The sequence below is a fragment of the Spinacia oleracea genome, chromosome 4, assembly GCF_020520425.1.
Source record: "Spinacia oleracea cultivar Varoflay chromosome 4, BTI_SOV_V1, whole genome shotgun sequence".
Taxonomy (NCBI): Eukaryota; Viridiplantae; Streptophyta; class Magnoliopsida; order Caryophyllales; family Amaranthaceae; genus Spinacia; species Spinacia oleracea.
Genome location: NC_079490.1, coordinates 8,698,958 through 8,715,753, shown reverse-complemented (window position 1 = coordinate 8,715,753; position 16,796 = coordinate 8,698,958). Strand labels below are relative to the sequence as shown.

The 16,796-nt window shown below is 35.8% G+C and overlaps 1 non-coding gene across 1 annotated transcript; it reads left to right on the top strand.

Moving 5' to 3' along the window:
* The first annotated feature begins 5,333 nt into the window (after positions 1-5,333).
* TRNAS-UGA (transfer RNA serine (anticodon UGA)) lies at positions 5,334-5,415 on the top strand. Its single transcript has one exon. It is a non-coding gene; the product is annotated as a tRNA-Ser (tRNA).
* The last annotated feature ends 11,381 nt before the right edge of the window (positions 5,416-16,796 follow it).

Below are 16,796 nucleotides of genomic sequence, written 5' to 3'. Positions count from 1 at the left end.
TACAAAAAATAATTAAAAATTTAACCCCTACTCTCCCCCAACCCCACCCCTTTACACATTTTCCACTAACTACATTAAAATAACGGTTTTTTCATGAAATGCCCTCGAGGTTTCACGGAATGCACCAAATACACCTGCGTGTTTCAAATTACATAATATACCCCTATTTTTAAAAAAATGCACCAAATACCCTTGGATTTAACGGAAGACTAACGCCGTTAGTGATTAGCCGATAATCAGCCTTAATTAACCTTATTAACTACATATAATTAACCCTATATCAATTCCAATGAAATATAACTAATATTTTCTTTTTTCTTTTTTCTTTTTTCTTTTTTCCTTTCTCTTTTCTCTTTTCTTCGATTATTTCTAATCTTTCGATCCCTTCTCTTTTCATGATTCATCTTCTCCAGTGCCCTTCACCAAGAACAACACTCCATTGTTCTCCATTCTTCCTTCAACTCCATCCTCCAAACCCAATATCAGATCAGATTGCCTACCTCCAACATTACATTACCACCACTGCTCCCCAATTAAAACCCCAATTTCTACAATTTCTACAATTCGGAGTATTAATGAAGGGGACAAAAAAATTTTGAGGCGGAGAAGTAGTAGCGGCGGGGGCGAGGAGTTGACAAGGGTGGTGTTTTAATACTTGATTTTTCATCAAATTGTGTGATTTATTTAGTCAGTTTTGTTGGTAATATTTGAGTGAATTCATGGGAGATCGGACGAATTATGGATGAGATTAGAGGAGTTGCAGCAAAACGAAGAAGAAGGAAGTGAATCTCAATTGAATTGCACCAATTGAAATACTCAAGATTAAATACTCCCAATTGAATCTCACCGGAAGGAAGTGCCCAATTGAATCTCACCAACTGAATTACTGAAATACTCAAGATTAAATACTCCATTTTCTATGAGATTCGAGGATGGATGTGAACGGGGATGATGTCGGTTGTTGTTAAAATATGGGCATTAATGGCTTCTCAAAAACAAGAAGACCGAAGAAGAAGGAAGAGGAGGCGGCGTCAGGGTGGTGGTTGGGTCGGGGAAGTGCAATAATGTGGATGGCCAGAGGAGAGATAAAACAAAGAAGAGTAGAGGTCAGAGATGAGAAAAAAAGAAAAAAAAAAGGGGAAAAAAAGTTAATGAAAAGTAATTAGATAATTAAAAAATGGTTAAATTTAGGGTTAATTAGGTTAATTAAGGGTTAATTAGGATAATTAAGGGCTAATTCAAACTAAATACTAACGGCGTTAGACATCTGTTAAGTCTAGGGGCATCTGGTGCAAATAAGTTTAAATAGGGGTATATTATGTGATTTGAAACACGCAGGTGTATTTGGTGCATTCCGTGAAACCTCAGGGGCATTTCATGAAAAAACCGTTAAAATAATACCCCACTATCAACTACTACCTATTAAATTAAATAAGTCAATTCAAATCCCTTAAACTATGTGCCGGTCAAACCAGGTCGAGTATTTAAACATAAGTAATTTTGAAGTCTGGAGTACCAAAAGAAATGCATATACAAAAATTTGGATTGCGATTAAAAGCCAAAATATAAATGAATTTCTGACCAATCTAAACTGATATAAAAACAGACGAGTCAACTCTTTAAAATTCCTTCGTGAGCCATCTGTTATATCCACTAAACAGAAGTCAATTTGAAGTTTGAAGTACAAAAAATTGCATATGCAGAAGCCAATATAAAGGAAATATACAACCAATGAAGTGGAAAAATCCAGCCTAAGAATATATACGCTAAATACAAACTTTTATATAAGGCGGTCTTACACAAAAGACCACATTGGTGTCATATAAGTTAAATAATGGAATCAATTAGTTAAGCCCTATAACTAATTAGTAAAACACTACAACCAATTAGTTAAACAATGAAACTAATTAGTTACACACTGAAAGTAATTAGTTAAGAAATAAAATCAATTAGTTAAACAGTTAAAGTGGTCTTTCCAGTAAGGCGGTCTTACACAAAAGTTGTCGTACCCTAAAAAAAACCCTCAAATGCAAACAACCTCAGCAATGTGTCGAGTCCTATCAATACACCATTCTTCAAACGGAACATAATTTTGAAACTGGACAGTGAACCACAACACGAAAAAGTTTAATTTGATTACATCAAGTCATAAGTATTTGTGTTAATACCTTTTTCTTTTTTCTTTTTTCTTTTGTATAGATGAAGGAACACCCAATGAATCCTTACAATCTAAGATACACATACGGAGAACCCTTGGTTGAATATTTAACGACACTGATAAAAAGATGCAACTTTTGGGGAATAGTTATTATTGAAGGAAATAACAATTTTACTACTGGACCAACAAGAGTTATCTTTCATATGTATGAAATGGAAAACTAATATCCACTTTTTTTGCAGATTAAAAGGAAAAGAATAAGTGTCATCAACAACATGGCCAAGGAATAGGCTCTTGTATGTGGAATGAAGGACATCAACAATACAAGGATAAAATATTTTTGTTTCTTGTATTAGGTGTTGTAAACACATTAGACATATTACTTTTTAGATTGTAACTAATTCGTTTGATTTTATCAATTAACTTGGTATAACTTTAAAATAATGTAATTCTAAAACTTTATTTATGTACTGTGCAAAGAATTTAGCTTCAAAGGATTAGACATAATAAAGACTCCTGTAAATTCTACACATTATTATTAAATTAAATAAATTTCTAAAACAAACTGTTCTATCTATAAGTTTTATTTTTATAATTTTCTTCTCCTACAGTCAAATACAACAACTTTTTGTGATAAATTTAGTAACTTTAGTAATTCAAAGGTATACTTTAATATTTTTTTGTTGTTCAAACTACAAAACAATAGGGAGTTCCGTGCATGCCACGGGCTTGAAACTAATTTGCTTTACAACATAGAATATACTTCATCAAGGTTTCTCTGATCCGAAGAAACTAGCTAAAAGCTTGCAACGAGAATCAAAAAAGTTTTGTATCATGGAAAAATAGAAAAACAAAAATGTTGATGAAAAAACAAGAATAATGTTGAAAATTAAAAAGAAAACATAACAATATATTTAGTACTAGGTATTTATTAAACCGTTGGTTAACACCGCCCAAACAAAGTTTTTGGATTTGGTGATATTGTTAAAGTAAGTTGTTTCACCAGGAGAAGACCATGCGTCATCGGGATAGCTATCGATCCCAATAGAAGTGATATTCCATATAACAGTGGCGTCAATTTTGTGAGTTTGAGTTTCCTCTTCTTTTTCTTTTTCTTTCTTCTTTCTTCTTTCTTCTTTCTTCTTTCTTCCATCTCATGTCGCACCGTACGACTCCGGAAAAGTCAAAACTTTCACCATACATTAAAACGCAATGCACTTCCAATATATTACTGCTATCATTAATCGTCATCTTATTCATGATTTTCCCATGAACTATGGTTTTATGCGGCAGTAGTGGTGTGATGATAACATACAAAATACAGGAAATTCCAATAATGGAAATAAGAATTTTAAAGATATTCACACAAACATACTTACAAAAATCACACCAGCAGCTAAATGTCAAATGTGTTCATATCATCGTCTCCATCCCAAGCCGGATAACCCGCATAACTAACATCAATATTATGATCAGGAATCACATTAATGTCCGTCACCTTCGAAACCCGACCGCTAACCATTTTTCAAATAAAATATTATTAAGGGTGTAACTTAACTGCGTTGATGGAGAAATATATGAAGGGTTTAACATAAGTATTTTAGCTATACGATAGAATATCGTATGCGATAAAGTTATATTTTAGCTATATGATACGAAGTATAAGATAGAAGTTTATATGAATTATGAAACCTAGCTATGAAGAGTATGATATCTAGTTTGTAATATAAATAGAAGCGTATGTCTACAAATTGTTGGTAATTATAAAGCAATACGGACCCCTTTAACATGATAATGCTTGTGGGCCCGTTTCATTGTTGTCGTGGGTATTGGTTTTGGAGTATTGTTGAGGAGTTGCGGTTTATATACCAGATTAATTCCAACCTTCCAATCGAAAAACAGAGTTGGAAGGTAGCTGTGTTACCACGTATTATTTCCAACCCAAATAATAGTATAATACAACATGCAACACGAACAATATATTTCCAATAAGCGCCTAAATGTACGTCCTCCTTTGTTAAGATAGATTATCCGTATATTACGAAACGTAGGATTGTGATATACTTCCTCCGTTTCAAAAAGATCTTTACACTTACTATTTGCACGGACTCCGGTGTAATGTTTGACCGTTAATATATCTAATTTTGTATGGAAAAAAATTATAAAAAGTTAATATTCTCAAAATGAATAACGAGAACAATCTAACATGATCTTACATGTAACATTTTGATGTATATAATAGTGGGAATTTACGGTCAAAGTTTTCATACTTTAGACACATTTTCCAAAGCGTAAAGAACTTTCTGAAACGGAGGTAGTACGTAGGATTATTAGAATATCAATGCACCTAAGATTGCGGTATATCTAGGACTCTTAGCAATACCTGATTAGAGTAGTAATAGGAGTTGATCAATTACTCCTGTAATATATTTATATGCTTGAATACGTTAGTAATAGATCATCAAGTTTAATTTAGAGTTAAATAATATATTCTCTAGGACATCTTCACGAAATTATATTCTTTACACGACTAATACTAATTTTATTTAATACTAGTAGAAGCTAGAATCATGAAAACGTTAACATGCATTTAGATTGGGAAGAAAAAGAGGCATATACCATTATAATATTTTAATAGTCGTTGGTTAATTAACACAACCCTAACGAACCACAAATTATAAGGTATATCCGGTTGTATGTAGTTCTATATGCAACCGGGTTAAAAGCACATTTACCTACTTAAAAAGCACATTAACGATTTAAAAGCACATACTTACATATTTTTCATTTCCTTTTAATTTACTTGCAAAACTTTGTTTTTCATCTGTAACAATGTACTTTAAAATTGTAAAAAGAGTTTTTAATTTGTAAATATATGCTTTTAAACTATAAAAATATGCTTTTAAGGGGTTAAAAGTATAAAATGAATTGATTACACGTAGAACTACGTACAACCGGGTATATCTTCTAAATTAAATTAAATGACGTTAAAAAAAAGGAAACCAAAAAAAAAAAAAAAAAAAATGGCATACATAAATTGAGATTGTTCCCCAAATGATGGCTTGCCCGCGCAGGTCGAACCCTGCTGGTGACGCAATTGTTTTTAATGTTTTTAGTTTTTAACCTGAAAGTACAAAGTTATAAATAACAAACTCAGCCTGATTTTAACACAAATGTCAATATGTCCGAGTGGTTAAGGAGACAGACTTGAAATCTGTTGGGCTTTGCCCGCGCAGGTTCGAACCCTGCTGTTGACGCAAATTTTTAATTTTTTAAAGTTTCTTTTATCATGTGTATATCTAGGATTGACAATCCCTAGCAGCTAGCCCGACTCTAACCCAACCTGAAGTACACAAATTCAACCTGATTTGACTCACTTATCATATGTATTACATAATTATATCAAGTTTTGCACAATCTAAGATCGTTTTGGAACATAACCTGAATCCAACACATTGATCCGAATTACCACCCATCGATCTGAAGTATGAGGGAAACCTAAACGACCCAAATTCAACCTGATTCGATCATTTATCATAGTAAATTGATTTTTGCACAATCCGAAATCGTCTTGGAACATAAATCGAATCCAACGCATTGATCCGAATAGCCACCCATGGACCTGATAGCATTTACGCCATTGAAAACCAACCCATAAGTCTAACACCCTTTTTCATTACAACAGTACACAGTCTATACACACGATGAATAAAGCCTGTTACACATTTGTTCAATAGTTTTTCCAAGGCCCAATTTTCTAATCCAAGAAACTACGTATATATACATTAAACGAGTCACCTACTTTAATACACGAAAAGTGGAAAACTCTTACGAGGGAACACCAGCTTCACTTGGACCATATCATCTCTTGTAAGGTTGAAGATGATATAATCTTCAACCTCAAAAAAAAAAATGCTGAAAATAAAAAAAAAAACATAAAAATATATATAATATATTTAGTACTAGGTTAACTTGTGGGAGTATTTATTAATTTGTGGGTTAACACAGCCCTAACAAAGTTTTTGTATTTGCTGGTGTTGTTAAAGTAAGTTGTTTCACCAGGAGAAGACCATACGTCACCGATACTAATAGAAGTGATATTCCATATGACAGTGGCGTCAATTTTATGAGATTCTTCTTCTTCTTCTTCTTCTTCTTCTTCTTCTTTCTTCCATCTCATGTCGCATCGTACGACTCGGAAAAGTTCATAGATACCGATGTGAAGCCGGAATTTATATGTGGTGGATGGAAACACGTTCTTCCAACCAAGATCATGTAAATGGTGATAATTATCACCATACTTGAACAAGCAATGCACTTGCAATATATTACTTCTATCATAACTTTCATTAATCGTGTTACCAATATGTGGTATCGGTATCGTCATCTTATTCATGATTTTCCCATGAACTATGGTTTTTTGCAGGAATGGTATGATCATAAGACACAAACAATAGGAAATTAAAACAATGGAAAAAAGAGTCACAATGATATTTGTAGGAAAGAATACTGTAAAATCCGAAAATGTAAATGAAATGTGGGCCGAATATTTGATGTATATAAAGCTGTGACGTGTTATGCAAACACTGTCTTAGAAGCAAAATTCGCCCCGACTATGGTGCAATCGTAATAGGCGTTGCCCCCCAAGATTTTACACAGCAATTCGTTTTAACGTGCACTCGAATAAAACGAACTAGGAACTCATAATATGCTCAGAAGAATAGGAGAAGAGAGTTGGAATTTTTCGGTGTATTCAAAACTGATTATAAAGCAAGCAAGGGTTTGTAACCGAAACCAGAATTAAATTGGGCAATTAAACAGTTGTAACTACCAATCAGAATTGATCATGCAATCAACTGCCAATTAAACTGAAAATCAGAATTGATTTGAGAATTAAAACGGAAGCGAAAATCAAGGAACGGAATTTGGCTACGTAACTGAACGGTCTCATAATAACCTAGACCGTCAATTACGACATGACATGACATGACATGACGTGACACCGCGCACGTGCCACGAACACGAACCAGCCGGACGGCGGCGGCGCGCGTGTGGGGATTCCTTTTCTAGCCCAAACCACTAGCGGAAGCACTTCAAAGTATAAACATCCCTTCCCTATATTTAAACAAAAGGAAGAGTTCATTGTCTTCCCATGTGGGACAATCCCTTTTACTTTAAATACTTCCCTTGAAAACCATACATTTTAATTTCTATCAATGTGGGACATTTTCACAAATGGTAAAATACTTTCTTTGCATTATTTCCAACAATCCCCCACAAATGCAAAGACCCATTTTTATTTAAAAGAAAAGAAGAAAAAGAATTCTGAGCACTTTTTATGAAGGTTTGATACTTAAATGTTGGTGTCTTTCGATTGAACCAACACATAGTGAAGATTAGGCAATTTCTTTGAGAAAGTGAACAAATCTGTAACTATCTCAATCAAGAAATAAAACCCAATAACACATACCATACCTTAGATTATTATGAGTTCCGCGATAGCCAAGCAACAATGGCCATTATACTTGGGATGCTCATGAGTGCTCTAGAAAAACTTGCCCAAGTTTTCCATAGAAGGTGATCAAACCTTCACACTCAAGTAGGTGATTTCATCAAGTCTATCACATAGACCACCCATATCCTGGGATATGAAACCGTTAAGAGTTGTTCCTCAACCTCTCAATATACATGCGGTGAATTCATCAAGTCCTTCTCATTAGGACCACCCAGACCCTGGGATATGAACTTCATTAAAAGCTAAGAAACTTAACCTCACATAAAATATACAAGTCATAGAAATGGGAAGTGTACACAAATGAGTCTTTCCATGGCTTCGTTAGACCACAAGAAACCTTGTGTTAACAAGGTCGGGTGTCCACCATGAATTCCTCAACTAACAGGCTTAAGCCCCATTCCCCTCGACGTATCAAGGACTAATCTTCTATTTAGTCCCTTGGTTAAAGGATCTGCTCAGATCTCACAAATTCCATAGTAATTACACCACTCTCTATTAGTGTTCTCACAGATTCATGCCTCACATGAATATGTCTCTTTTTGCCATTATAAGCGTTGTTTTTAGCAACACAAATAGGAGCTTGAGAATCACAATGTAGAGATACAGGTGGAGCAAGACGCCCCCACAATGGAATATCGGCCAATAAATTTCTCAACCACTCCGCCTCTTGCCCGACCAAGTCCAATGCAATAAATTCGGACTCCATAGTTGACCGGGCCATACAAGTCTGTTTAGAAGACTTCCAAGAGATAGCTGCTCCACATAAAGTAAAAACATATCCACTAGTGGAACTTACCTCATCATTATCAGATACCCAGTTTGCATCACAATAACCTTCTAAAACAGCAGGAAATCCAACATAATGCAAATCCCAATCCATCGTGCCCCTAAGGTACTTTAATAACCTCCTAAGAGCATTCCAATGGTCTCTACCGGGGTTATGGGTATACCGACTAAGTCTACTAACTGCATAGGCTATGTCAGGCCGAGTGTAATTCATGAGAAACATCAAACTCCCAATTATTTTAGCATATTCAGATTGAGACACACTATTGCCTTTATTCTTTTTCAAGTGTATGCTAGCATCATAAGGAGTTTTAACAGGCACAACATCAAAACTGTTAAATTTCTTTAACACTTTTTCCACATAGTGAGATTGAGACAAAGAGAAACCATTACTAGTTTTAGTGACTTTAACACACAAGATCACATCAGTTTCACCCATGTCTTTTGTTGGTATTCAGCTCAGCTCAGCAACACTGCCAGCAACATGATCACAACAACAGCAAACAAGCAAGGCTGCAACAATCATTTCTTCTAGAACATTCCTAACTGATTTGCCTTAGTTCAAGGGAGTTAGTTATAACTGATTTTTGGTGTAATAATTAGCCTAGCTGATGTGTACCAATGCACGTTTATGATTGGTGCTAACACATCATCAATGTAGCTCATCCTAATGTATTTATACTCTCAGCTTGTACTCCTTAATTCATTCAATCAATAACATAAAATAGTTCTCTCTATTTCTCTCTCTCTCTAGTCAGTTTTCTTTGCAGAAGTTCATCCCAAATAGGTGAACTCTGACATGGTATCAGAGCAGTGATCAATAGATCCTGCTGCAATTTTTCCGCGAAATTTTTCTTGTGTACATCTTCTTCTCAGTACATCAAATACAGTCATTGAATCACTGAGCCTGATCAAATAATTTTTGATCGAAGTTTCTCATAAATCACTAAGTTTGATCAAAATCTCTTTCTCAATTCTCAATCGATATTTTTTGAATATTCTTCAAAGATGCCTGCTGATCAAGATTCTGCAACTAATCCTAATTCAGCATATTATCTTAGTAGTCATGATCTTAATGCTTCCAAATTGGTTAGCATTGTGTTTGATGGAAAGTGCTTCAATGACTGGAAGCGTTCCATGGTGATTGCACTTTCAGCAAGGAATAAGTTGTGTTTTGTTGATGGCAGTCTCAATCAACCAGCAAGTAATTCAGCAAATCACAGAATCTGGAACAGATGTAATGACTTAGTAATTTCTTGGATGCTATCTTCCTTAGAGCCTTCAATTGCAAGAAGTGTGTTGTACCTCAAAACTGCAAGAGAAATATGGCTTGATCTGGAGGAGAGATTTTGTCAGTCATCTGGACCACAACTCTTTTCTGTACAACAGAAATTGTGTGATTTGAGTCAAGCAGATGATGAGCAGATTTCAAGTTTTTTCACTAAGATAAAGCTATTATGGGATCAACTTGATGGACTTGATCCTTTACCTTCATGTATCTGCACAGGTTGTAGCTACACTTTAACTCAACAGCTATTGAAGTCTCAACAGAATCAAAGATTGATTCAATTCTTGATGAAATTGAATGAGAAGTATGATCATTCAAATAGCACTATACTCATGATGAGTCCCTTGCCAACTATTTCAAAAGCATATGGACTTCTTTTGCAGGAAGAACAACAGAAGGAAGTCAATAATAGTAGAATTCACAATTCAGAATCCACAGTGTTCACAGCAAGAAGGTTTTCTGACAACAAGTCATACAGATCACCTCCATATGCTTCTGGTTCAGGATCATTCAATACAGCAAATGGAAACCAATCAAGAAACTATACCTATACAAGAAACAATCTCTACTGTGAGCACTGCAAAATGAAGAATCATACTGTGGAGAAGTGCTGGAAATTACATGGATATCCTAAGGATTTCAAAGGCAATGGAAAGAGAGTTGCTGCAGCAGCTCAACTTGAGGAGAATCAGGAGAAAGAAACAAAAGGAGAATCAGGAACTGTACAAGCTACTTTTACTGAGGAGCAATACAATCAGTTGCTTAGCTATCTTGCTAGTCACAACAATCACAAGACTGCTAGTCAAGATGAACATCATGGCTCTAGTTCACTTGGTCTAGCAACCACCTCTCACATGAAAGGTACATTCTGTCTTTTATCTAAATTTAAAAACACATGGATATTGGATAGTGGAGCTAGTGATCATATGTGTTCAGACCTAAGCATGTTCAACACCACAGAACTAATGACTGACAGATTACACACAATTACCATTCCTAATGGTACTGAATTGTCAGTCACACATAAAGGTCAAATTGATTTAGGAACTATTGTTCTTCAGGATGTTCTTCATGTGCCAGGGTTCCAGTTTAACTTGATCTCAATCTCTAAGCTGTGTTCTGATAATAATTGTTCTGTGTTGTTTACAAATGGTGAATGTTTTGCACAGGACCTTTCACAGAACAAGCATACTCTGCTTGGTAGATTGGACAATGGATTGTACAGTCTAAATGATGGTCTATTGGTGTCTAACAACAGTTTCAATAAGCATGCTCTTTCAAGCATCTCTGCAGTAGAAGAAGCAAAACTTTGGCACCTTAGATTAGGTCATATACCTTTTGAGAAAATAAAAAACATCAAAGGCATTGATGTTAAGGGTTGTTTAGCTGAAAGTTTCTGTCAAATTTGTCCATTGGCTAAGCAAACCAGATCTTCTTTTCCTGTAAGTAGTATTAAGACAGTGCAACCCTTTGAATTACTTCACATTGATGTATGGGGACCCTACTCTGTGCATGATAGTTCCAAGTGTAATCAATTTCTCACTATTGTAGATGATTTCACTCGAATGACATGGACTCACTTGATGAGAAATAAAACTGATTCTGTCAAAATTATGCATGATTTTTTCTTATATGTTGAGAATCAGTTTGGTCTTACAGTGAAACAGATTAGGTCAGACAATGCATTAGACTTGACAGAAGGTGCAATGAGAGATTTGTTTCTCAAAAAGGGGATTGTACAACAGAAAAGTTGTAGCAACACACCTCAACAGAATGGTGTTGTTGAAAGAAAACACAAACACCTCCTAGAAACTGCCAGAGCTCTCTCATTTCAAGCTAAACTACCTGACAAATATTGGAGTGAATGCATTCTTACAGCTACTTATTTGATAAATAGAATGCCTCTCAAAAGCATACAGTTCAGCACTCCATATGAAAAGCTGTTTAAAACACCACCTGACTTGTCTCATCTGAAAGTCTTTGGTTGTTTGTGTTATATCAGCTCTTCTAAAACTCATAGAACTAAGTTTGATCCAAGAGCTGAACCCTGTGTTCTTGTTGGGTATCCACCTCATCAAAAGGCCTACAAAGTACTAAATTTAGCTACACACAAATTTGTTGTTTCTAGGGTTGTAGTGTTTCATGAAAAACATTTTCCCTTTCATTTTTCAAACTCTCCAAACACTACCTACTCAAATCAATTCTTCTTGCCTGTTGTGATTCCTTTCTCTACAGAAATCTCTTTTACACCATCCACTTCACTAGACCAGCCTCACAATATCTTCAGTAATCCTCAAACCTCACAAATCCACTCCAACTCCAACTCCAATTCTCCTACTTCTTCTTCTGCTGATATTTTACACACTTCTCCTTCTACTGCTGATACACCCATTCTATCTACCAGTCCACCAACTGAACCCCCAGCTCCCAGAAAATCTACCAGACCTTCCAAACCACCTGCTCACTTACAAGATTTCATATGTTCTAAGCCTACAAAGCATTGGTGTAATCTTGTAGCATATGACAGCATACCAATTCAACACAGATTGCTAATTGCTGCACACATGGAACTTGTTGAACCAACTTCTTACACTGAGGCTGCAACAGATTCTAAATGGATACAGGCTATGGACAATGAGATTACTGCTTTACAGAATAACAATACATGGGATTTTGTTTTGCTTCCTAAAGGAAAGAAGGCAATAGGGTGCAAGTGGGTTTACAGAATTAAAAAACATGCTGATGGAACAATTGAGAGATATAAAGCAAGGTTGGTAGCAAAAGGGTTTACTCAAAAGTATGGCATTGACTATCATGAGACCTTTTCTCCAGTTGTCAAAATGTCCACTGTCAGGTGTTTAATCAGCCTAGCTGCCAGTAAGAATTGGAGAATTTTCCAACTAGATATCAACAATGCTTTTCTTCATGGACACCTTGATGAGGAAGTCTATATGAAAATTCCTGAGTGTGTTACTGCCCCACCTGGTTTTGTTTGCAAACTCAACAAGTCTTTATATGGTTTAAAGCAGGCATCAAGGCAGTGGTTTGCTAGATTACACTCTGAACTAAAGTCACAGGGTTATAAGCAGTCTAAAAGTGATTACTCTTTGTTTATCAAACAAGATTCTGGTGATTTGACTGTGGTGGCTGTATATGTTGATGACATCCTCATCACAGGATCCAATGAGGATAAAATTGCTGCCCTGAAATCACATTTGCATCTCACATTCAGCATTAAGGATTTGGCCGGGAGTTCTTAATTTTTTTCTTGGTATTGAAGTCAGTCATACCAATGAAGGTTATATTCTTACTCAAAAGAAGTATACCAAGGAACTTCTTCAAGATTGTGAGCTGGACATTTCCAAACCTGTTGTGACTCCATTTCCTCTCAATCTAAAGCTCACCACTGAAGGAACACCTTATCACAATGCAGAACTATATAGATGTTATGTTGGCAAGCTGAATTTTCTCACTCACACAAGACCAGATATCTCCTTTGCTGTTCAATGTTTGAGTCAATTTATGCACTCTCCTACTCTGCAACATATTGAAGCTTTGACTCACACTCTCAGATACATTCATTCCACTTCAGGACAAGGTATTCTACTCAGGGCTACAGAACAGCTCACCTTGCAAGCTTTTTCTGATTCAGATTGGGCAGCCTGTCCAACAACAAGGAGATCTGTTACTGGTTATGTTTTACTACTAGGAAATTCTCCTATTAGTTGGAAATCGAAGAAGCAATCAACCATCTCCAAAAGTTCTTCTGAAGCAGAATATAGAGCAATGTCTCAAGCTGCTGCTGAAGTTACCTGGATTGTTCGACTTCTTGAAGAACTAGGGGTGCACAATTTGAAGCTTGTTGCTCTACATTGTGACAACCAGTCAGCCATTCACATTGCTACAAATCCTATCTTCCATGAGCGCACAAAGCATATTGAAGTGGACTGTCATTTTACTCAAGATAAGGTTCTTGAGGGGCTTTTGCATCTAAGTTATCTTCCTACTCACAATCAGTTAGCTGATATTTTTACTAAAGTTTTACCTGGTGCTCAACACAGAAATCTGTCTACCAAACTTGGCATGATCAATGACTCTCCCATGCCAAGTTTGAGGGGGGGTGTTGGTATTCAGCTCAGCTCAGCAACACTGCCAGCAACATGATCACAACAACAGCAAACAAGCAAGGCTGCAACAATCATTTCTTCTAGAACATTCCTAACTGATTTGCCTTAGTTCAAGGGAGTTAGTTATAACTGATTTTTGGTGTAATAATTAGCCTAGCTGATGTGTACCAATGCACGTTTATGATTGGTGCTAACACATCATCAATGTAGCTCATCCTAATGTATTTATACTCTCAGCTTGTACTCCTTAATTCATTCAATCAATAACATAAAATAGTTCTCTCTATTTCTCTCTCTCTCTAGTCAGTTTTCTTTGCAGAAGTTCATCCCAAATAGGTGAACTCTGACATCTTTCATTTCAAATTGAGAGGATAGAAACCTTTTGGTTTCATTAATAGCATCAATATGTGTACCAAAAATCAACATGTCATCTACATATAAGCAGACAATAACACAATCAGAACCAAACATTTTTGAGTACACACAAGCATCAGCACGGTTCACAATAAATCCAAAATTTAAAATAGTTTTATGAAACTTTTCGTACCATTGTGAAAATGTCCAAAAATAATGCAAAGAAAGTATTACAAGTATCAGACTTACAAAAATCAGACCAGCAGCTAAATGTGTTCATATCGACGTCTCCATCCCAGGCCGGATAACCCGCATAACTAACATGATTATTATGATTAGGAATTACATTAATGTCTGTCACCTTCGCAACACGACCGCTAGCCATTGTTCAAATAAAATATGATTAAGGGTGGAATTGGAATTGCGTTGATGGAGACTTAATTGTGTGAGCTATAGAATTTAATTAAGTGTTGTAAAATATATAAAGGGTTTGTATTGGGCGAGACGATAGAATATCGTATGTAATATCTTAGCTATATGATGTAAGATAGAAGTCTATATAAGTTAGGAAACCTATAAAGAATAAGATATCTAGTTTGTAAATATAAATAGAGGACGAATGTCCACAAATAATACAAAACACAACCCAATATATTTTTCCCTCGATAATATTTTAACATGATGAATAATTAGTTAGCCTAATAAGCGCCTAAATGTCCTCCTTTGTTAAGATAGATTATACGTAAATTACGAAACATATATAGGATTGTGATATACGTAGGATTATTAGAATATCAATGCATCTAGGATTGTGGTATATCTATTACGTAATAGGAGTCAATTACTCCTGTAATATATTTATACTAGTAAGATTTGTGTTATTACATTTAAACTGAAATAACATGTAAAAATATAATATAAATACGATGCGTGCGAATATGAGAAACATATAAGTTAGATAGAGTCGAACGCATATATATAAACAAATTGATTAAATGGTAAAGATTTATTTAAGGGGCTAGATTGATTAAAATGATTCTTTGGGTTTTTCCTATTGAATAAGTTGTCATTATATTATCTTATTCTATAAGTGTGGAGGGTATATTAGTAATCCAAGGGTAAACACCGAATGTAGATTTACTAAAATAACCTCACATCTTCAGTTACTTCCTCCGTCCCGGAATACTTGCACCGGTTTGACTTTTTGCACTATTCACATAATTCACTTTGACCATATTTTATTTCTAGTATATGAAAACAAAAGTTAGCATATAATATATTGTTGGCTTCATCTTAACATATATTTTCAAACTATTACTCCCTCCGTCCCAAAATTATCTTCCTGTTTTCCTAAACGAGCGTCCCAAAATTATCTTCCTGTTTCTAATTTTGGCTACTAAGGTCCCCACTTTCTCATGTACTATATTAATTAAAATTGAATTGAAAACCCCACTCATGTACTATATTCCACTTTTCCCATGTACTATACTCTCTTTCACATGTACTTTATGTTAGGTTATGATACATATGACAATTTATAAATCATGCAGAAAAACCATAAAGCCAGGAAAGCATATTATTTACACATAATCATTTAGCATAGTTTAGATGCATACACTTTGTTGCGTGCCTTCCCTAGCTGCGCCCGAACCGAACAAGAACAAGTCTTTAGGACTCCAAATGTCGTCCCTCCGTAGATAGTCCACAGCACGTCCGGATCCGCCTTAAGCTTGACCAACTAGAATCGCCCTTAAGGTACTTAGAATTTTCGGCTATTGTAGGCAATTATATGACTGAATTTTTGCTCTCAAAAATCACTTTGAATACTTGAATCGTTCGTATAAATTATGACCCTAGGCCCTTATTTATAGAGGTTTGGAAAAGGAACTGGAATCCTAGTAGGATACGATTTAATTAAACTTAGAATCCTACAAGGACTCTATTTAATTAAATAATCCTAATAGGAATAGGAATTTAATCATCAAACAAATCCTATACAATTTAGGTTTCGTATGTGAACACAAACTCTACACGAGCATGACCCACGAGCGTGCAGGCCATGCCCGCGCACAGCCCACACGGCTGCTCGGCCCACGCGAGCCGCAAGCCCACGCGAGCAGCAGCACAGCTCGCAGCCCATTGCTGCGTGCGCTGTGCGCGCTGCCACGACCTGCTGGGCCTGGCCTTGCGCTGGGCCTGGCGTGGCCTTGGCTGTTCGTGTGGCGCGCTTGGCTTGCTGGGCGATGGCCTGGCTTCGTGCTGGGCCTTCGTCCGGCAGGCCTCGTCCGATGCTTATTCGTACGATACGCTTCCGATTAAATTCCCGGTTCCGGAATTCATTTCCGATACGAACAATATTTAATATTTCCGATTCCGGAATCAATTTCCGTTTCGAACAAATATTTAATATTTCCGTTTCCGGAATTATTTTCCGATTCCGATAATATTTCCGATTCTGACAATATTTCCGTTTCCGGCAATATTTCCGATTCCGGTAATATTTCCATTTCCGATAATATTTTCCGATACGTACCATGTTTCCGTTTTCGGCAACATCTACGACTTGGA